This window comes from Anolis carolinensis, chromosome 2 (genome assembly GCF_035594765.1).
Source record: "Anolis carolinensis isolate JA03-04 chromosome 2, rAnoCar3.1.pri, whole genome shotgun sequence".
NCBI classification, from domain to species: Eukaryota; Metazoa; Chordata; class Lepidosauria; order Squamata; family Dactyloidae; genus Anolis; species Anolis carolinensis.
In genome coordinates this window covers 104,171,298-104,193,709 of record NC_085842.1, presented here as the reverse complement: position 1 = coordinate 104,193,709, position 22,412 = coordinate 104,171,298, and the positions used below count along the sequence as shown (strand labels likewise).

General features: G+C 41.9%; 1 long non-coding RNA gene across 1 annotated transcript in view; it reads right to left on the bottom strand.

Moving 5' to 3' along the window:
* LOC103279589 (uncharacterized) overlaps window positions 1–20,634 on the bottom strand; it is a 111,746-nt gene extending 91,112 nt beyond the window's left edge. Inside the window, exon 1 of the long non-coding RNA XR_010002739.1 lies at window positions 19,903–20,634. This is a non-coding gene — a long non-coding RNA (uncharacterized LOC103279589). The remainder of the gene's footprint in view (window positions 1–19,902) is intronic.
* Window positions 20,635–22,412: the final 1,778 nt, after the last annotated feature.

The window sequence follows — 22,412 nt, the reverse complement described above, 5'->3', positions numbered from 1 at the left end:
TGGCCCCTGAATTTTACCATGTTTTGGGACATCTGAAATGAACTTGTACAAAAATATGCCTGTCCAGGAAAGAGTAAAACAGAACAATATCACTCAGGTTTCATCTACACTGTAGAATGGATATAGTTTGATGCCACTTTCGACCTCTTCACAGGCATTTCAGGTCATGCCGTTATGCTGGCAATTGCCAGTGAAAAGGAAGGTACATGGGGCAACTTGTGCTGCCCCGAGTATCCTTCCTCCTTACCCCATCACCCATCATATGGGGGAAAGGAGATCAAAGTGCGGGTAGCTTCATCAGAGCTACCCAAACTAACTTTCCTCTCCACAGTGGTGGAGGAAGCAGCCTTTAGTGCTTCCCCTCCATTTTGGGAGGAATGTGGGCGGGGCCTGCCATGCATTGTTTGATGGCACACAGCAGGCCCCATCCTTGCTGTGCAACAAAGCAGCAAAACGTGGCAAAAATACCCCGTGTGAAGAGGTCGTCTAACTGCCATGGCTCAATGCTATGGAATCCTATGAGTTGTAGTTTGTTGAGGTACCAGGATTCTGACAGAGAAGACTAAAGACCTTGGAAAACTACAATCCCCATGACGTCATAGCAGAGCCATGGCAGTTAAATTGGCATCAAACTGTATCCATTCTACAGTGTAGATGCATCCCCAGTTACCTTCAAATATTGACTCAGATGTTCTGACAGGCATCTCAAAAAGCTACCAGACTAGGTATATAAAACATGTATTCCTTTTTATCATGTGACGCATTACTATTTTTCAGCAACAAAATACTACACTTCTGCAATTATTTGATGTCCTGCTCACTTCAAAGGATCAGTCTGAACGCAGATCAGAGATGGCTGCTCTCAAATCCAATCTTTATTGAAGAACACATGACTTTGGAAAAGTCAGGAATGACTCAATGTTTACATACAACTATTTTTATAACTTTTAATGCTACGTAACACCACACGTAAATATCATCATCAAGTCCCACCCCCAATATCACATTACTACCATTTTCACACACTAGACCAATTATAATTGTTTATACTTTCGGCCCCAAGTTCCCAGGCATATTCTATCTTCTTCTGCCAGGTGCTCCTGGGATTGTTTATGTTATGACTCCCAGTTACAGGGCTGAATTACCAAAGCCCTGTAACTGGGTTCCATGACATGGTGCCCTCCTTTTCTTCGTCCTCCTCTTCGGTTCTTCTTTCATCACAAGTCTGAAACAAAACAATAATTCTATGTGTCCATTTTGTCCAAAGTACCCATATATTTTTTCAGTAAGCTACGATGGAATACAGGGTGTATTTTCCCTAAACTTTTTGGCAATGCCAACTGGAAAGTCACCTCGTTGATAACACCCTGTATTCTAAATGGTCCAATATATTTAGGGCCCAATTTTTTCGAAGGTAGCCCCAGTTTGATGTTTTGGGTACTTAGCCACACTAAATCTCCTTTCTCCAATTTATCACCTTCCACCCTCTTTCTGTCTGCGAATACTTTATACTTTTTATGTGCTTCTTTTAAGGATGCAGTCACTTGACTCCAGCATTCCATCATTTGCGCTTTCCATTTCCCTGCCTCTGTTTCCTCATTCTCTGTCCATCTTGGCAGCTGGGGCAGAGGCTGTATTTCATGCCCGTAAACTACTTCAAAGGGGGTTTTATTTGTTGCTGAATGTATAGTCGAATTAAAAGCTAGTTCTGCAAAAGCCAACCACCGAGACCAGTCATTTTGTCTCATGTTAGAGTACATTCGAAGGAACTGCCCAAGTGTCTGCTGAGTACGTTCTACCGCCCCATTTGTCATGGGGTGAAAAGCAGAACTTAAGCTCCTTTCTGCTCCTAGCATTTCCAGGAATTTTTCCCAAAATTTTGCTGTGAATTGTACTCCTCTGTCACTGACCACTCTACTGGGACATCCATGCAGTTTGTAAATGTGGTTTATGTACAATTCAGCTAGTTTCTCGGCTGATGGTAGTTTCGTCAGTGCTATAAAGTGGGCCTGTTTAGAAAACAGGTCCAATACTGTCCAAATATAACGATGTCCTTTGCTAACCGGTAGTTCCCCCACAAAGTCCATAGCTACACATTCCCAAGGTCTGGTAGGTTCTGCTACTGTTTGTAATAATCCCATTGGCTTCCCTCCTCTCGATTTATTTCTGGCACAATCATCACATTGAACAACATAATTTTTTATGTCCTTCCTCATCCCTGGCCACCAGCAATGTTTTGCTATTGCTTTTGTTGTTTTTGTAATTCCTGTATAACCAGCGCTCTGATTGTTGTGAAAACGATGCAAAATCTTGATCCTTAATGTTGCTGGGATATACAGTTTCTTGTTCACAAACCAAAATCCCCCCTTCTGCTCCCCCTGTTCTGCATTGGATGCGATCCACTGGTCTCCTTCATAAGACTGTTTCAGCTCGTTTCCCCAATTATCTTTTCCGTCGAGTTCAACCATAGCAGTGTTCTCCTTTTGGGTTTGTGCTCTTGTTCTGACAGCTAAGCCCCATTGTTTGTCAGAGAATATTGTTCCCTCTTTTGCTGTGGGTATTCCTTCGTGTTGAGGCATGCGTGAAAGAGCATCTGCCAAGACATTCTGCTTCCCCTGAAAAAACTTTAATTGGAAATCGAACCTGCTGAAGTATTGTGCCCATCTAATCTGTTTGGGGGACAATTTTCGAGGGGACTTTAAATACTGGAGGTTCTTATGGTCAGACCAAATTTCAAATGGGATTCCGCTTCCTTCGAGAAAGTGTCGCCAGCATTCTAAGGCTTTTAATATGGCTAGTGCCTCTTTTTCCCATATCGGCCAACATTTTTCAGTTTCGCTGAACTTCCGGGACAAATATCCACAGGGTTTTAAGTTCCCATTTTGATCCTTTTGCAATAGTACTGCCCCATACGCACAGTCTGAGGCATCGCAATGGATTATGAAAGGGCTCCTGATATCGGGGTGTTTTAGAATGGGTCCTTCTGTGAAGCATTCTTTTAGGGTTTCAAATGCCTTTTGGCATTCTGGCGTCCAACTTAGTTTGGCGCCAGGAGCTTTTACTTTTGCTGTCTCTCCCTTCCCTTTTGTTTTTAAAAGTTCAGTAAGGGGTGCGGTTATTTGCGCGAAGCCTTTTATGAAGGATCTATAAAAATTTGCAAACCCCAGAAACGATTGCAATTGCCTCCTTGTTTGAGGCACTCCCCATTCTTTTACATCTGATACTTTAGCTGGATCCATAGCTAACCCTTCTGGAGATATCCGATACCCCAGAAAGTCAATTTGAGTTTTATTAAATTCACATTTGGACAGTTTTGCGTACAGCTTTGCTTCTCTTAGTCTCTGCAAAACTTCCCGGACCAATTTCACGTGCTTTTCCTTATCTTCAGTCACAATCAAGATATCATCAAGAAATATGAATACCCCTCTGTACAACAATGGGTGCAGTATTTCATTTATAAGCTGCATAAAGCACCCGCCTCCATTTTTTAATCCGAAAGGTAAAATTTTATATTCAAAATGGCCGAATGCGCAGGAAAATGCAGTTTTCCAAGTATCCTCCGGTTTGATCCTTAATTTATGATATGCTTCAATTAAATCGAGTTTAGTAAATATGCTCCCTTTTTTCAATACGGTAATTAAATCCTTTACTAAGGGCATAGGGTATTTATTGTCCTTAGTAATTGCATTTAAATTTCGATAATCAATGCACAATCTTAGGGAGTTGTCTTTCTTTCTCCTGAATAACACTGGGGCCCCGAGAGGAGAATTGGATGGCTTAATGAAGCCCCGCGCCAGGTTTTTATCAATGTATTTCCTCAATTCCTCCTTCTCCTGCACAGACATGGGATACACTTTTGGTTTTGGTAAGTTTGCTCCGGGGGTTATTTCAATTTCTACTTCTATATTCCTTTTGGGAGGTAATTTACTTGCCTCTTTCTGATTGAACACATCCACAAAGTCTCTGTATTCAGGTGGCAATAGCAGTGGGTCTATTTCACCTTCTTCATCTCCCTCGTCCTCCTCTTCTGCAATCTTGCTTATCTCCCATTGCGTCTGCTGTTCTTTAAATGCTAGGCTCTTTCCTCTCCAATCTACTTCGGGATTTGCCTGTTCGAGCCATGGTATCCCTAATATTACGTGGTATGTGGCAATAGGGGCTATCACAAAGGATATTCTTCCTTCCCATTTGCCTATTTTACATGGGACCTCCCGTATTTCCTTTGTAGATACTTCCCCAGTAGCAACTGATCCATCTAGCTGCGAAAACGCAATTGGGGAGTCAAGCGCCATCTGCTGGCATTTCAACGCTCCTGCTAACTCTGGAGTTATAATATTCCTGGAACAACCACAATCCACAAATGCCTTGCAGGTGGCCCGATTCTCTAGCCCCGAGAGGCAGATTGGCACTACTATCATGCGTTTGTCCCGACTCACCAATTTTTCTGAAGATTCTGGGGCTTGCACCTCCTCCTCCGCACGCCTCCCGGTTGCTGGCTTGGGCTTTGAGGGTTTTGGCGGCTCCCCCTTCCGCGCCCAGCATTCTGCTGCTCGATGGCCCGTCTTCCCACATACAAAGCATCCCGGTTTAGGTTTGTTGTCGTCTCCTCTGGAGGGAATCCCCGGCCTCCCTCCAGGTCTTTCCTGCTTCCTCGTTTCTCCTCGACCTCTCGCCACCGGTCTTTGCTGGCCGCCGCTGCTCCTGAAGCGCTTTACTTGGGCCAGGGTGGATTCAACGCGCCCCGCTAGTTGAATCCATCCCTGGAGCGTTTCGGGGTCATCTCTGTGCGCTGCCCAGCTGAAAATCTCGGGGCGTAGTCCCTCTTTAAATAATTCCACTTTGGTCACTTCAGACCACTCTGGTACCCTTTCCGCGAGGTGGAGGAATTCCTCTGCGTACTCGGGTACCGTTTTGTCCCTCTGCTTTATTCCTTTCAGCTGGTCTCGAGCCCTCAATTGCTCTAGCCGGTCTCTGAACCGGTTTTCCAGTGCGGCGAGGAAGCGGGGCACTGACCTCAGGCATGGGTCCTGTCTGGCATGTAGTTGCACATACCAGCTGGCCGCTCCTCTCTTTAGTGTGTTGCCGATGGCCCGAACCCTGCTTGCTTCGGAGGGGAATGTGTGTGCATTGTCTTCCATGTATCCCCTGATGCTAATTAGAAAAAAGTTCAGTTCGGCTGATTCCCCTCCGTATTCTAGCTTGAGATCTTCCCTTCTTGGCATCCATTCAGCGGCCCGTTGATGCTGTCTGGGAGGCATGGGGAAGGGTTGCATCGGGTTTCCTTGGATCACGCCGCGCCCCACTCCGGTGGTCATTCTGCGCGGCTCCCGAAATCCTGCCGCCGCTGTCGGCCCTTCCCCCCATCCGCATACTGGCCTCGCTGTAGCCCCCGCATCTCGCCTTTCCCCGTCGTACGGCACATCCTCCTCCTCTTCCTGGATCTCCTGCTCCTCTCCGCCTTCGTCTGCTAATCCACTGGACCCGATCCCTGGCCCCAGTGGTCTTTCCACCCCGACGCCCATCCGGGGGGTTGGGAGCTCTGTTGGAGATGGCGGCCTCAGAGTTCCCAGAGCTCGCTGGCGCTCCACTTCGCGTGCCATTCTGTCTCTGAACTCCAGCTCCTGCCAATATTCCTCGTCTCCCTCGTCCCTTGCCGCCGCGGGACTCTGCGTTGAAGCTCGCTGTCCCCTCTGGCTCCAATCGCCTCCTTTGCTTGGCTCTCTCTCGGCGCCATATCGGATGTGCTCTTTTTGGAGATTCTCTTCCAATATTGGCACTATTCTCCCCACGGTATCCGACAGCCTGGATAAATGAGTTTCCAGGATGGATAACCGCAGGGCCACGGTCTCCGGCATGCTTCCTCCAGATCCCCAACTGGTTTCTGCCGCCGCCGGAACACCTCTTCCCCCTCTGGGAATCCTCTGGGTCACGCCGTCCGGCTTGGGGTACCCCGTAGAGGAAGCTATGGCTTGCAATGTCTCTTCTGCCAACGGCAGAGCTCCCAGCGGAGGCCCCTTTGCTCCGTCATGGCTTTGATCTCCTTCCCTGCTCATTATCACTTCACTGCAAATTTGCAGGAGGGTGAGAACTGGATTCCTGACTTAATTGTCCTGCTCACTTCAAAGGATCAGTCTGAACGCAGATCAGAGATGGCTGCTCTCAAATCCAATCTTTATTGAAGAACACATGACTTTGGAAAAGTCAGGAATGACTCAATGTTTACATACAACTATTTTTATAACTTTTAATGCTACGTAACACCACACGTAAATATCATCATCAAGTCCCACCCCCAATATCACATTACTACCATTTTCACACACTAGACCAATTATAATTGTTTATACTTTCGGCCCCAAGTTCCCAGGCATATTCTATCTTCTTCTGCCAGGTGCTCCTGGGATTGTTTATGTTATGACTCCCAGTTACAGGGCTGAATTACCAAAGCCCTGTAACTGGGTTCCATGACAATTTGAATTTTTAAAAATCTAATCTTTATCCCTCTAAAAATGCAGATATTTGAGGAGAACTCTCTAGATAGTTGTTAATTTCTATGCATGAAACCATTTGGAGAATTTGAACTGAAGTAAGCTCTTGGAAGTAGATAGGCAGAAAAAACTGTTCAAATTTCACTTACCCAAACTTTGAGGATTGAAGATTTGCCAGTGATAGATTTTGCGCTGCTGGCAGTTACTTTTAAGCAGTGTGTGGTAGTGAACAAGTGCATAGAGCACTACAAAGACTGCATCTGGAGCAGTTTGGACAAGGATGGACCGCGTATGAAGGAATTTGCAGTACCATCACCTGCTTTACAGACCACACAACCCCCACCAATGACAGACTAGGACCAAGCCTGGAACACAAACTCCCTATGACTTTCAACCCTGGAGAATTTGGTGAACAATGGAACATGGATGATAGGATCTGAAGTACCTTCACCCACATCCAGAGACTATTCCTAACCCCCTCAGTCATGTATCTGTACCAAAGATGGCACACACCCCCATGACTCTTCTTATATACTGCTGAGGTTTTTTGGAGGATTGACCACAAACGATGGGATTTCCAGTACCTTCACCCCATCCAGAAACTACTGCAAACCCCATCGGCCATAGATCTGCATCAATGGGCCCATTCATAATATCCAAAACAACTCAATGCCCAATACTAATAACCCGGGCACCGCCGGGACCCCAAGCTAATATATATATATATATATATATATATATATATATATATACACACACACACACACACACACACATACACACAATGTGGAGCAAGGTAGATAGATAGGTAGGGAGCCATGGCGGAGGAACCTTCCCGGGAACAAGGCCTAATAATAATAATAATAATAATAATAATAATAATAGTAATAAATAATCCCAACAAAGGATTCCCCCAGGCAGGAAACAGCCAAGCTTTGAAGCTGAAAGTCTATTCTATGGGCAATTGAAACATTTACACCTGCCTCCAAATGACAAGAGTTCTTTCTTTCTCCCACCCTAGACCTTCCACAGCTATATAAACCCCACTTGACTAGTTTCCAACTTCTGAAGATGCCTGCCATAGATGCAGGCAAAACGTCAGGAGAGAATGCTTCTGTAACATGGCTATACAGCCCAGAAAGCTCACAGTAACCCACTTGTCTTTACCTTATTACACAAATGTAATGTGCACCTCAGTTTTGGCATAGTCGTTTAAGATTGGTGTAAATATGGTAGTTTTAGCCTTCTTACTCAGATAGAAGCTTAAATAGGGCTACAGTAACTAATTAGGCTTTGGTATTTTGGAGAATATGCTCAGCATGATAACTATGGTCCTTGCCCTCTGCTGAGCATGAGAATTATGAGCAGACCTTCTTCTCAACCTCTGACAACTCTGATGGCAAGGCTGGGGTGACTTACTTGAAGTGGGGACAAATGTGGGCGAAACATCAGTATTTTAAAAACTCTAAAATAAGGACAGTAAATAAAGAACACCACTCAGAAAACAGAAGAATTCCAGACAGGAAACAATCAGGGCCAGCTAACACCTCCCAACAAAGGATTTCCCCAGGCAGAAAGAAGCCAGGCTTTGATGCTGCAAGGCTATTTAATGCTAATCAAGGTGGCCAATTGCAACATTCACACGTGTCTCAGACAAGAGTTCTTTTTCCCACCCTGAACACTCCACATATATATAAACCCCACTTGCCTGGTTTCCAAGACACCTCACAACCTCTGAGGATGCCTGCCATAGATGCAAGTGAAATGCCAGGAGGGAATGCTTCTGAAACATAGCCATACAGCCCGTAAAACTCACAGCAGCCCAGTGATTCTGGCCATGAAAGCCTTCGGCAACACAATAAATGTATCATCCTCCTCCTCCTAGTTATGAAGAAATGGGTAATAAATGTATTATTGTTGTTGCTGTTATAATTAATATTAGGCTAGATAAGGAAAGACAGTTAATACATTTATTATTATTATGATTATCATCACATTAGATAAGGATAAGGGGTAATAAATTCATTATTACTATTATTAAACTAAATAAGAAGTGAGCAATGCAATTATTATTATTATTATTATTATCATCATTATTATTATTATTTGACTACATAAGGAGAGGTGGGTAATACATTTATTATCATTATCACATCAGATAAGGACAAGGGGTAATAAATTCATTATTACTATTATGAGAGGGAGGGAGGAGAAGAGGAAGGAAGGAAAGAAAGAAAAGGAAGGAGAAGAAGGAAGGAAGGAAGGAAGGAAGGAAGGAAGGAAGGAAGGAAGGAAGGAAGGAAAAAGAGGAAGAAGGAAGAAAAGAAAGAAAGAAGGGAGAGAGGGAGGAAAGGAAAAAGGCAGGAAGGAAGGAAAGAAGGGAGGGAGGGAGGGAGGAAAGAAGGATGGGAAGGAGGGAGAAGAGGAAGGAAGGAAAGAAGAAAGGAAAGAGAAGAAGGAAGGGAAGGTGGAAAGAAGGATGGGAGGGAGGGAGGAAAGGAGAGAAAAAGGAAGGAAAGAGTGGATGGGAGGGGAAGAGGAAGAAGGAAGGGCAGAAAGGGAGAGGAGGGAGAAGAGGGAGAGCGCATGGGGATCCTCATCCCAGCCCCACCTCCTCCCCCCTGGCGGGCCACTCGCTCCACACCAGAGGTTCCAAGGGACTCCTGCCAGGGACCCCGGGAAGGAAGGGAGAGAGGGAAGGAGTCACCCACACCCAACCGCCACACACCCTCCCTCCCTCCCTCCCTCCCTGGAGGCTGCTCCCCAGCCCACCTGCCCGCCCACCTGCCTTCTCCTCCGGCTCAACACTCAGTGCCCTCAGCTGGGCCCCTGGTGCGCCATCCTGCAAGAGGCTGTGCCTGGGAGGAGGGCGCTGTGGATGCTGTGGGCGGAGGAGCAGGAGGGAGGCAGAAGCCCGATGGCGGGAAACAAAAGGCTGAGCCCGTTGCTGCTGCTGCTGCTTCTACTGTGGGTGATGACGTGGGTGTAGGAGGGCGGGAAAGAGAGAGAGATGCCCGGGGACATAGTTAAAGGGGCAAGATGCAAAGAGGGTGGGGGAGCCAGGGAGGGAGGGAGGGAGGCGGGCGCTGCACCCTTCCAGGCTCTGCCGGCTCTTCCCGCCAAGGCACCTCCTCAGGCACAAGTTGGTGCCCCCTAGAGGATTGCGCCTTCTGCAACGGCATAGTTTGTGTATAGCTGGAGCCTCCCCTGAACAAGCCACACTAGATTGTGTGACTTCAGCTTTTATTGTGTGACTTCAGCACAATCAGAAAGGAAGAAACCATGGAAATGAACAAACTCTGGCTACCAATATTAAAAATAACTCTAAAACCAGGACAGCAAATAAAAAACAACACTCAAAAAACAGGGGAATTTCAGACAGGATATAATCAGGGCCAGCTAACACCTCCTAACAAAGGATTCCCCTCTGCAAGGCCATTCAATGCTAATTAAGGTAGTCAATAGCAACATTCATACTTGCCACAAACAGACAAGAGTTCTTTCTTCCACCCTGGACCTTCCACAGATATATAAACCTCACTTACCTAGTTTCCAACAGACCACACCACCTCTGAGGATGTCTGCCATAGAAGTGGGCGAAACATCAGGAGATAATGCTTCTGGAATATAGCCATACAGCCTGGAAAACTCACAGCAACCCAATGGCATAAGATATTTTTGGCCCAAATATTGGCTGAGACAAACAAACCAAAAGTACCCCAAAGGCGTAATAATAATTTTGTATACTTTTTTGGCCCTGGTTGCTTTATTACCCTTTTTTAAAAAAAGACACTTGTATGTGAGAAATGAGCAGAATTGTTGTTGTTGTTGTTGTTGTTGTTGTTGTTGTTGTTGTTGTTACAGTATGAGAGCATTGTGACTCCCCTGCAATTTCCATGGCAACATATTATTGAATCCCTGGACTGGCAGCTTAGGAGTACTGGTAGTGGTATTTGGAATCCTCAGACAGAGATCTCTTCTGGTACCTAAACAAATGACAAATACCAGGATTCTATAGGCAATGGGATCAGAGTCCTAGGATTGCACTCTGCCAACTTGAATTTCAAATTTGAAGAAAGAGTATACAAATAAAAATCATCATTGATTGTCAAAGGCTTTCATGGCCGGAATCACTGGGTTGCTGTGAGTCCTTCAGGCTGTATGACCATGTTCCAGAAGTTTTATCTCCTGACATTTTGCCCACAACTGTAGCAGGCATCCTCAGAGGTTGTGAGATATATATTTGGAGAATATATACCTCACAATACCTCACAACCTCTGAAGATGCCTGCCACAGATGTGGATGAAATGTCAGGAGAGAAAACTTCTGGAACATGGTCATATAGCCCAAAAGACTCACAGCAACCCAAAAATCATAATCATCAACAACATCAATATCCTACATTGCTTACTTAGTTACAAATGTGTAAAAAAAAAAGTACATATCTTGACCCAACTCATTTAACAGTTAGTAGTTGCATCAAGTGAAGGAAATCTATTCAGGTACTGATCAGGCTACAATAGCCTTTCCAGCTCCCTCCCAACAGTGAGCAAGGCTGCAATGGGATTAATGTGCATGGAACAGTTACAAATTAGTAATGATAGATTATGCATCCACAACTGTGATGCAGAACGCTAGCCAAAAACAATGATAGAATGGACTCCATATTATGAAATGCTATATGGTGAAAAAAAATTGCACTCATCTTGTAGCCACTGCAATCTAGACACACAATGTTCTTGACCGTTCACTCACAATAAGGGTGAGAAGGGTGGGGTATAAATATTGTAAATAAATAAATAAGGTTCTTTGGGCTTTAATCCAGTTAAAATCCTTGCCTTTTACCTTACAGTTTTCCAGAAAAAGCAGGTTGGGGGCAGGGGACATTTGATCAGCTCTTTGAGGCAGCATTTCATTGCGAAGGAGTTAGTAGTGGGCAGAATAAGTTAGCAGGAGATTACTGGGAACTATTTCTTTCCTGGTGTGATTTTTTTGTGGTTTCTTTGTTTAAGAAGGAATATGTGTGTGTGGACACTTGCATACTAGTACAGTATATCAGCATTAGCATATCCCCACTCAGCAGGAAATTCACATGCGTGATGTGTGTGTGGGAGAGGGGGAAGGGGAATGGGGCAGTTATGACCCTGTGGCTGAAAATAATATGAAGGATGGACTGCCCCCCTACATCAAGTTGCATTTGCTGGACGGGGGGGGGCTTGTTATGCCATCTGTGGCATTAATGGGATCACTGTAAGGTTACTATGGACTGGGAAAATGCAAGTGTGAAACAAGTCTGGAGCGGGGTTATTAGTGTAGACAAGCCAGGGCAAATTCTCCCCAAACTCAGTTTCCTGATATTCTTTTCAAACTGATGTTCAATATCCTGTTGATCCTGGACATCACTGAAGATGCTGACTCCTCAGTGGGCTAGTTTTTCTTTTTATGCTTTTAAAAATATTTTGCACCTCTGAAAACATCTGGGATCACCACGCCACACTACTTTAACTTATTGCTTCATTTTGACTTTGGCTCTGTCAGCACTCAACCACCATTCCGCTGCTAAAAGAAATGATGCTATAGAATTGTACCACAAATATGAAGATTATCCCAAAGCTTAATTAGTTTGCATTTCCAAACATGCATGGGATGAAATAAAGCCCTCTTTTCTAGCCTTGAGTTATAGCTAAAATTAGCTCCTCTGCACTGACTGTTCAGCTTGATTTATGTGAACAATGAATCTGAGAAATCAAGGATTTTGGAGATAAGTGTATTACAGGCTTTCTGGATTAGAAGAGCAAGTATGAAGCAAAATAATTAAGGGCTGTGATTCACATTATTATACGGAATGTTATTTTAATATACTTTCCATACAGCTGTATAAATGCAGGTGAGAAATGCTAAGAAAAAAATAAAATATACAGTTTTCTTGGGCATGATATATTTTCTCCAAATTACTTTTGTTTTCATACGCCACTCCTCCCTTTCTCTGAACAGTTATCCACAGTTTACAGACTTTTCTCCAAACCTTCCCCTATTGAAGCCTTGCTTTTGAAAGGGCAGGATGGGTTTTTTTCATGTCAGGAGCGACTTGAGAAACTGGAAGTTGCTTCTGGTGTGAGAAAATTGGCCATTTGCAAGGACGTTGCCTAGTGGACGCCTGGATGTTCGATGTTTTACCATCCCTGTGGGAGGCTTCTCTCATGTCCCCGCATGGGGAGCTGGAGCTGACAGAGGGAGCTCACCCATTCTCCCTGGATTCAAACTGGCAACCTTCAAGTCAGCAACCCAACCTTCAAATCAGCAGTCCTGCCAGCACAAGGGTTTAATCACAGGGTTGTTGCATGTCTTTCGGGCTGTGTGGCCATGTTCCAGAAGTATTCTCTCCTGACGTTTCCATCCTGAGGGTTTAATCCATTGCACCACCGGGGGCTCCGGTTTTAAAGAACTTGATTAAGGAGCAAATTCACCAATGGCTTAGAGGAACAAAGGAAATATGCTTTTTTATTATAGGAATTTCAAAGTTATTAAGAGGGCTTATCTAAGTTAGTTCCATTCTCCAGTAGATTTGAAAGAAAATATAGAATGTTAATATGTTATATGGTAAGAGTTGCAAGTTTGGTATATGAGTAATACCAGAGAAATATTGAGCCTCCAAATATTGAAGAAATTATGGAAAAATTAATGGATTTATCAAAATTAGATTAATGGACAAACATTAAAAAATAAACTATACAATGTATCTAAAAATCTGGCAACCTTTTACATATAGTGTAAAGAGGGAATGAGAGACATTGTTGTCATTGGTTTTGATACATAGAGAAGAAAATCTTTATTATAAGGGAAGACAGTAAATATAAAAGATGCGGTTCAGAGAGGAAGAATATTGTTTATAAATTAAAGCATTCTAAGAAGAGTGGGAATAGGAACACTGTATTGTGTATTGCCTTTGTCTTTTGTCTTTTATGGAATACACAAACACACGCGCGCACACACAGTACTGTGTATTGTCTGTCTGTTGCTACTAGTAATTTAAGTAGTAATAAGTGTGATATTAAAAGTTATCAATTAAATATTTATTTCTTCCCATTCTAGGGAAGAGCAGAGAGAGGACTGATGGGAGAAAAAGAGATGGAGAAAGTTCTCTATAGTTTACATATTGCAATGTATGTTTACATACTTTTGTGGGTGGTATTTTGCCACCTTTTCTCTTCCCATCAATGAACTCTCTCCTCTCCTTTTCATGGCTTGCAAAGCCAACCTTTCAACCCCAAAAGACTCTTCATAAAAATCACAGTCAATAACTCTTTCCTGAGTATCTCTAACATCCTCATCCAGGAAAATGGCTCATTTGGGAATGGCAAATGTTTCAGTAAAAAGGCTTGTCAGAAGGGAATGTATTTACTTTTATCTTTCTACTTCAAAAATCCATAATTATTGCTCTGAGACCTCGGTATTTCAATATTATTAGCAGTCCTTTCAAGTTTTCAAAACAATCCACAATTACTTGGGAACACACTATGTAGTTTTCATTGATCTCATATAATCCTTTAATCTCATGAATCCTTAAAGTTAATTCTTAAAATCAAGCCTCAACAAAATGTTCTTTCTTAATAGTGAAATTGAGGAGTGCGGTATTGGGGGATCCTCAACCATTACTCACAAGACACTGGGAATGATCAGGCTTCACAATATGTTTGTTGTTTCAATTTCATTCATTTGAGATGTGTTGCTCAATGATGATAATGATGATGATGATGATGATGATGATGATGATGATGATGATGATAATAATAATAATAATCTTTATTTATACCCTGCCACCATCTCCCCAATGGGGACTCGGGGCGGCTTACATGGGGCCATGCCCAGAACAATACAATATAACAAAATATAATAGAACAAATCATAGCACATTAAACAACACAATAAAAGAAAATATACACTACATTAAACAAGATCAAAGAACAATAAAACCAAGGGCGGGCCACATGAACACTAGATTAAAACTCGAGGTGAGAAAGGAAGTAGGAGTAAAAACCACAGAGGACAGGATCATAAAGTGGCAGTGCGATCTGGAGGACAAATATTGAAGGAGAGCAGCAAAAGGGATGTATGTAGTGATTACTCTCCAAAGGCACAACGGAAGAGCCATGTTTTCAGGTCTTTCTTAAAGGCTGCTAGTGTGGGGGCTTGCCTAATCTCACCGGGCAGTGAGTTCCACAATCGGGGGGCCACAGCTCCAGTCTTTCATTGATTTTCTTCTTGAAAAAGCAAGCTTTTTTTCTTCTCACTGTGAGAAGGTCTTTAAAAATTGTGCTGTTTCCAAAGACTAGTCAGATTGAGATTAATCTGTGCAAAATCTGAAAAATGGCCAGGAAGTAGCATTTACTTGGTTTACTTCAAATATTGTCAGTCATGTCAAGTTATTTTAAGGAGTGTAATGCAACACATCACTCTCTGCTGTGTGTACAAGAGGCAATAGGAAGTATCCACTACATTGGAATTGCATTTCAAGTAACTGATTCATAAACATTTAGAAGCAACAGTCTTGCCAATACAAGCAAGGTTTTGTTTTGTTTTGTTTTTTTTTTGTTGTTTTTTTAAACCAAACTACAGACACCTCTTCACTTTCACTGTGGTTAGTGGTGCAGGATCCCCATGAAAATGGGAAAACTAGAAATTAAGAAATGTGTGGTTTTTTAAAAAAATCTGAGAGAACACTTCTCTACGAAGCTCTAGATCAGTGGTTCTCAACCTGTGGGTCCCCAGGTGTTTTGGCCTACAATTCCCAGAAATCCCAGTCATTTTACCAGCTGTTAGGATTTCTGGGACTTGAAGGTCAAAACATCTGGGGACCCACACATTGAGAACCACTGATCTAGATCCTGCAGCATGACTCCAGGTTGACCATAGAGTCACACTGAAGGATGTAGAAATTCTTAGGGAGAATATTTTAATCAAATCTGCAAAAGTCAACCTGGCAAATGTATACAACAGCATATCAAACAAAATGAAATCACATTTGCCCAAATGTTATTAAAAAGTTTCCTGAATTCTTGTTCACATAGATCTTCTATAATCACTTTTCCCTAAAGGCAAAATGGATCTTACCAACAAGCATAGGATGGATGTAGGTGGACAGCCAAACAACAACAACAACACGATGACTTTATTACGGTCCATGATCAGCACAGAGAGCCAAACAATGGTATAGACTTTTATTATTTCTTTTCTACCAATCAGTTGTGCTTTTTCCATTGTTGAATTGAGCTTTACTCAAGTCCCAGACTTTGAAAAATGAAAACACAAAATAAACAGCTGCAGAAGACAATGTTAATGCCTAACAGGGCATCTCTTAAGGCAGTTTTGTTGACTAAGTTAATACACTGGAAAAAAATAGTGAAAATGGTCTGAGCTCTTGCCCCTCCCCATGGATCTGACTTAACTTTTTAGCTTTGAACTCTCATTAGAAACTAAGCTTTTGGCACAGTCATGCTTATCAGAGAGCAACAGAACTTGCCATTCAACAAAAGAGGCTTATAGATTTTTTTCACTTCCATTTTCTAGAAAAATGGAAATGATGCAGTATGAGGAAGTGGCTCTGCCCCCATTTAGAAATTTCTTTGAAGCTATGATGGTTTTAAGCACAGTACCTTGACCTGGTATTGCTTTCAATGTTCATTACAAAAATGGCTACATCTGGTGCATTTCTCCACTTTATTCATGAAGGTATTTTGAATTCTCATTTAAGTGTTGCACACAAATTGGGTGTGCTTATAACCCACGTTGTCTCATATCTTTTTTTGCCCAGTTTCTTTGCATCTTTTCAGAGGAGCAGCCATGAGAAATATTGAGGTTCATTTTGGAAATAGCAATTTCCATGTCTCAACCATCCCCCAAACAAATCTGTTTAGGTTTGGTCCAAGACCCAATAATCTCTCTTAGGGGTAACCCCCCCCCCCAATTATAATAAAATTATAATTATTCCCATTAATGTATGAATTTAAGTTCCTTTAAATGAGTGGACAACACTGATGTTACTTCAGACCTTTGACTAACAATGCACACAAGTAAATGAAATTTATTAAGAATGTATTATATCTTCAGATAAGAGTCAGTGTGTCAGATGCTATGTAGTTCTTATGAGATTTTCTTCATTCCCCTCTTTTGCTTCTGGGTCCTAAAGCATTATCCTACTGTACCACAGTTAAAAGCCTTAAAAATAAAGAAAACCTTACCGAGCCACTATTAGGCCTCTCTGGAGCTTCCTAGAATGCACAAATGATGTGCCAGGAAGGAGATGGGATTGAAGTCCAAGACAGTTGGAGGGCTGAAGTTTGCCCATGCCTGGTGTATCTACATATATTGGTGTTGCTGCTTGAAACTACTGTATCTTAACTACCACAGCTGTATTTTATGGAATCCTGTGATTTATAATTTGCTGAGAAGGTTCCCAGGAGAGAGTTATGCTGCCATATAGTCCAGAGAGTGGGATACAGCTATGTAGCAGAATATTCTCTACATGTTGGCAGCCTTTTTCAACATACACACACATATATATTAAAATATAATATAAAATATAATCTTTTTGTTAATTTTCTCTCTATATGGAGACCTTTGCAATACCCTGTAGATCTAGATCTCCTATTTGATTTTATTGCTTTTCCAACACTGTTCTGTTGCTGGCTTTATGCCATATTTTTGGCTATTGATTTTCAGTTTCAGTTTCTTCTCTTATTTTCTGAGTGAGCATTTTGTATCAATAAACCAAATCATTTGTTTACATTAAAAATTTCCATCTGTAGTCCTTCTCTGATGGGACATTGATCCTTACTCTCTTAACCATCTGATTTGCAAAGGTATGAATTCAAATACACATGAGATTGTCAGATTAAAGAATACATTAATCCTATTGGAGCGCTGTCCATATGTGTTATTTCTAAACATGAGGAGTCAAATGGAGAAGCTTCAAAGCTCTTCCTTCTCCTCCTCCCTCACTCAGTATAATGATGTTGAAAGTGATGCTTCAAAGAGGTTAAACTTCAAGATTCCTCAGATCTTAGAACCCTTAATCTTAATTTAGCAAAGGATTTCTCAATTCAAAACTTATACTTAGCCAGAGTTCCAAAGCAGAGAATGAATATAATGAATTAGTCTCTAAATGAACTGTGTTAGCTATCGCCCAGAACCTTCTTAAAGCACAATGGGAACTGGTGCAATTTGCAATCACATTCTGCTCTTTTTAGTTCCTGTTGGGCAGAATCTAAAGTTATCCTCATAAGCTTCTTTTTCATGTTTAAATAATCACAAACACACTCTTTCTATCTGAACCACTCTGAAGGAAAAACCATCTGGGAGGCCCATCTCAAATTCTTACACTAAACAGTGTTTATGTCTTCATAACATTATTACCTTATTTAAAAGAGAGGAATGGAGGGAGAGATTTTAAGCACATAAAATGATGCGGCTGAGGCAGCTACAGTCCTTGCTCCACTGCATAATTTCAAATAAACATACTTAATTTCCATAAACTTCTGCTGTGCCCCTCCCTGCCAGGTTTCTATCATACAAATTTCCTCGATTTGTACACCCAAAAATAAAAGAGAGTGGGACAATTGCATTAGACAATTGTACGTAAGACTACCACAAATGCTGAAAAACATCATCCTGCTTCCAGCACAACTGTGCGTTGTCTTGTTAAGGGGGAGCAAAGACCTTAGGGGTCACTTTTACACACATTAAATCACAAATATGCATGTTTATGTACATTTCAGCAACAATACTTTGGAGGAGGAGAGGACCTGCAATGTTTGCATGGAGCATCAGAAAACATCACTGTCTCCACAAATGTCTTCACAACTGATACAAGTTGCGGAATTGTGAATTCTTTTTGGTAGGATGAGAGATGCAGTCCTGTCATATGGCATAAGTTTAAACACAAAGTTCCACCAGTTCAATCCCTTGCATCATCAGGTAGGGCCAAGAAAGATCCCTTCCAGAAAATATGGACACTAGTTGATCATAAATGTAGTTCACTTTGAGTGAGATGAAACAATTGGCTGATTCAATGTAAAGTAGCTTCCTATGTTATTAAAACACATTGTATACTTTTTAAAATAATAATAATAATAATAATAATAATAATAATAATAATAATAATAACATCACCACCACTATATGTGTGGACTTTAATGAAAACAATCTTGATGCCTAAAAGGATAATACTTCTTCAATATCTGCTGTGACCATTTATAACAGTTATTGCTGAAATCTGCAGAAGTTGTATTCATGCTAAACTACATTTTTCTGACTTTGGCAAGATTGGAATGGCCTGGGCCTATCTGACTAAAATGGATAAACTTCACATATTGGAAACCCAAGTTCACTTATAGGTCAGTAGTGGAATCTATGGAATCAAACATGGGCAAAATATGTCAGCCATGGAACGATTATGACTAAACAATTTATGCTGCAAAAGTATTGTTAAAGAGGCAAATTAAATAGAATTAAAATTATTAGCAAAAGATCCCTCTATATAATTAAATGCATTTCAGTATCACCATAAAATTGTCCTATTGTTTGATTTCGTACTGTCCCTGAACATCTCTGTTCTTCCTTTCTAAGTGATTATAGTTGCTCTGTACAGACATGTTTTTTAGAGTTGAGGAGGAACAACTAAATGCTGAAGAGGACTGAGGAGAGTGTGGTAACACCTTCACTTTGTCTCCCACCACAAAACCTTCACTCTGGTCAAGGATATGAGGTATTGACATAACTCCAGCCTACATTCCTCCTGCCTCTCACACTTCCAACAAAATATATTTCTTCATGGCTACAGACATTCAAATAGAGAATTGGTTTTGTGGGAGTGAAAACCAATTGTATCTATGATGTGTGGATTCCCTCCACCCATGAAGGTCGTAACTATCTCATATTGCCATTGTGTTCCTAAATTCCATTGTCCAGTTAATACGAGGGTTATCCAGAAAGTTTGTTATGTTTTGGAATTAAAAATAAACAAAGTATAGGAGAAAACATTTACCATATTCAGTTGAAAGACAGACCCAAATACCAGTTCTCACCATAGTCCCCATTGAAATTTAGGCAGTTATCATAGCGATAAAAGTGTTTGGAAAGCCCCCCCCCCCCAACATTCCCGCTTGGCTTGCGTCCTGAACCCGGCTGGCTTCCCTTCCCTCAGCTGTGCATGTGCTGCACTCAGCTTTCCCCACGATCTTCCTGGATTGCTCTTCTGTTTTGCAAATACTTGCAAGGAAGGTTTTTTTGAGACAGGAAAGGTATGCTTCTTGCAAAACCTTAGAAGAGCGCCTTCCTTGCATACAGTGATACAGTGAATGCTTAGTATGGCACGTATACTAGGATGACATTCCAGTTCATGCCTGGTAGACAAACCTTTAGTTATGACGGTGCTTCTGTTCTTTGCTTGTCTTCTTCTTAGGTGGCAGACATGCAATCTGTTTTCAGGGCTATATAAGAAGCCTTACTAGACTGGTAGACCCTTCCAGAGATTGTGCTCTGCTGCTGTATCCTTAGGGAAGTCAGCTCCGTGCCAAAATGAAGCAGTTAAATAGGGTTTCATGAAGAAGTTTACGTTCATTATTTTTAAAATATAGCATCCATTGAAATATAACATCTATTTTATTCTCCTTTGACAGAGAAAAAGCAGGCTACAAATATTATACCCAACTTGTATATCATTATTATTCTGCTTCAGAACAACCCACCTTCTAAATGCACAATGAACTTCTGATGTCAGACTTCTCAAAAGACTAAACCATTTTGCAAGAGTAGGAGCGATAAAAATTATGCTAGTCTCAGACTGAAATACAGTGCCCTCTCCTGACCAAATCCAAAGAAGCAATATGAATGACCCAATGGCAGTTTGCAGGGAAGGTGAAGCTACATATGAAGCAAAATGCCATATTTGCATCTAAAATTGTTACTTTTTAAAATACATATTGGTGTGATGGAATAAAATAAATAATATTATCTTCACCTATAGCAGCCCTGATCAAAAATTCTTTCTGCATTTGCTATATGCTTTGGAAAGTAATTCCTCACTGATGCCAACCACCCCCCTCCCAAATTTTTCCAAACAACATGCAAAAAACATTTCAGCTTAAGGACCTCGATTCCATTTGTAATTGAATCTGTCATCATTTCATTGGGTTGCAAATTACATTTTTAGTTGGGGTGGCAAGCCCACGCCTCTGCAGGTAGTGCTCCTGGAATGCAGAGGATTACCCAGAGGGTTTTTATATTCTCTGACCATTGCCCATGCTTGTTGAAATGGGTGATAGTTGCAGCCCAACAACATCTGAAACACTACAGATTCTTTATCTCCCTTATACGTGATTCTCTGAGCATTTTGAGTAAGGCAGGTGCCAAAGACAGTCCTGACACATGGTGAAGTGTATCACTTCATTTTTTGAGAGAGAGAGGGAATATTCTTATCCTTTGCCAGTCTTTCAATGGGGTTTTTTTTTTGGTGTTGTTGACTTGCTACTGGGTAGTAGGGTTTAAGGAGCATGTGTCCCTTCAGATGGCTTCAACTCTCATCAGTTGTACCCAACAAGGTCAAAATTGTGAGGTTCAGTGTCAACAGCACTCTGTCAGCATAGCTGCACTGTCCACTTAGGTTGGTGCGGGGCTGAGCCAGTTTTGTTCTGGCCACTCAGAGCTGATGGAGGGCAATGCTAGGTAAGGTAGCCTTGCCCTGTGTTAACTGAAGTCAGGGGATAATCCAAATTCTAGGCCAGGGACATGGGATGGCAGTCCCAGTTCCCTCTTGCTCTCTGCCATTGCCTACAGTGACATTGACCAGGGTAATGGGATGCTCTCCCCTTCCCCTTCTTGCCCCACTGCAGGTAACAATGGACAGGTAGGAATTGTGCTGCAGCCAAAGACTGCTGCGACACGGAAGATGGGAGGGTGCCCATCCACTGGTGCCAAACCATGTTTGGTGCCACTGACTAGTTGGGACTCCCTACTGTCCTCCGCAGCAGAGTCCCTGTGTGAACCATACCTGGGCCAATTCAGCATATACCACATCGTCAAGGCTTGGATTTTCAGGTCAGTGTAGATCTACCCTAAAAAGACTGAGAAGGTTTGGACAGGGGCACATTGACTACATCATGGTATATGTAGGTTGTTGGAAGCATAATCTTTCCTGTTACATTATTGGACAGCAGGAGTAAACCATTTTTATGTAACTACAAAACTGCTTTTGTCATTGGGGATATGCTTTTGTTTGATAACTCCAGCAGTCTGAATGGCTGGTCCATTCAACTCTGCCTCCAAACCCTCCATAGTTGGGCAGGAATAGCCCCAGATAATGCTCTGCATTTCTGCTTTGTTACCTGCTTTTAATGTTTCCTAGTTTCCTAGAAACATCAGGAGAGAATGCTTCTGGAACATGGCCATACAGCAAACTCACAGCAACCCACTTTCCTAGTTTCTCTTTCCACTTCTCATTTTTACCTTGATATTCAGCTTATTTTAGCTGTTGCAAATGGAGTGTTATATTACTTATTAAGAATGCTATGCACATACATGCACACAGACAAAGTACTATATTGATTATTTTTCTTTTTTCAGAGTTTCTCTGCTTCAAGTGGTAATAACAGTTTGGTTGTTTTTCCTCATTCATAATTTTACCTTCTTGTTGCCTAGCCACATAACTACACCTTAGTGCTGTTCTGTCACACAATTTTCATCTATGAAATGCTGGAGATTTTGTGTTTCAAATGATCTCTTCCCCAGCCACACTATCAGTTCAGAAAAGCAGACAAATAGATTGTTTTTTAAAACATGTCTGAATTTAAGCACATACTGCTGCCTAAAGGATGTATGAGGAATGACTTAGAACTAAGCAGGAGAAAAAAACCTGAGCTTAGTAAGCC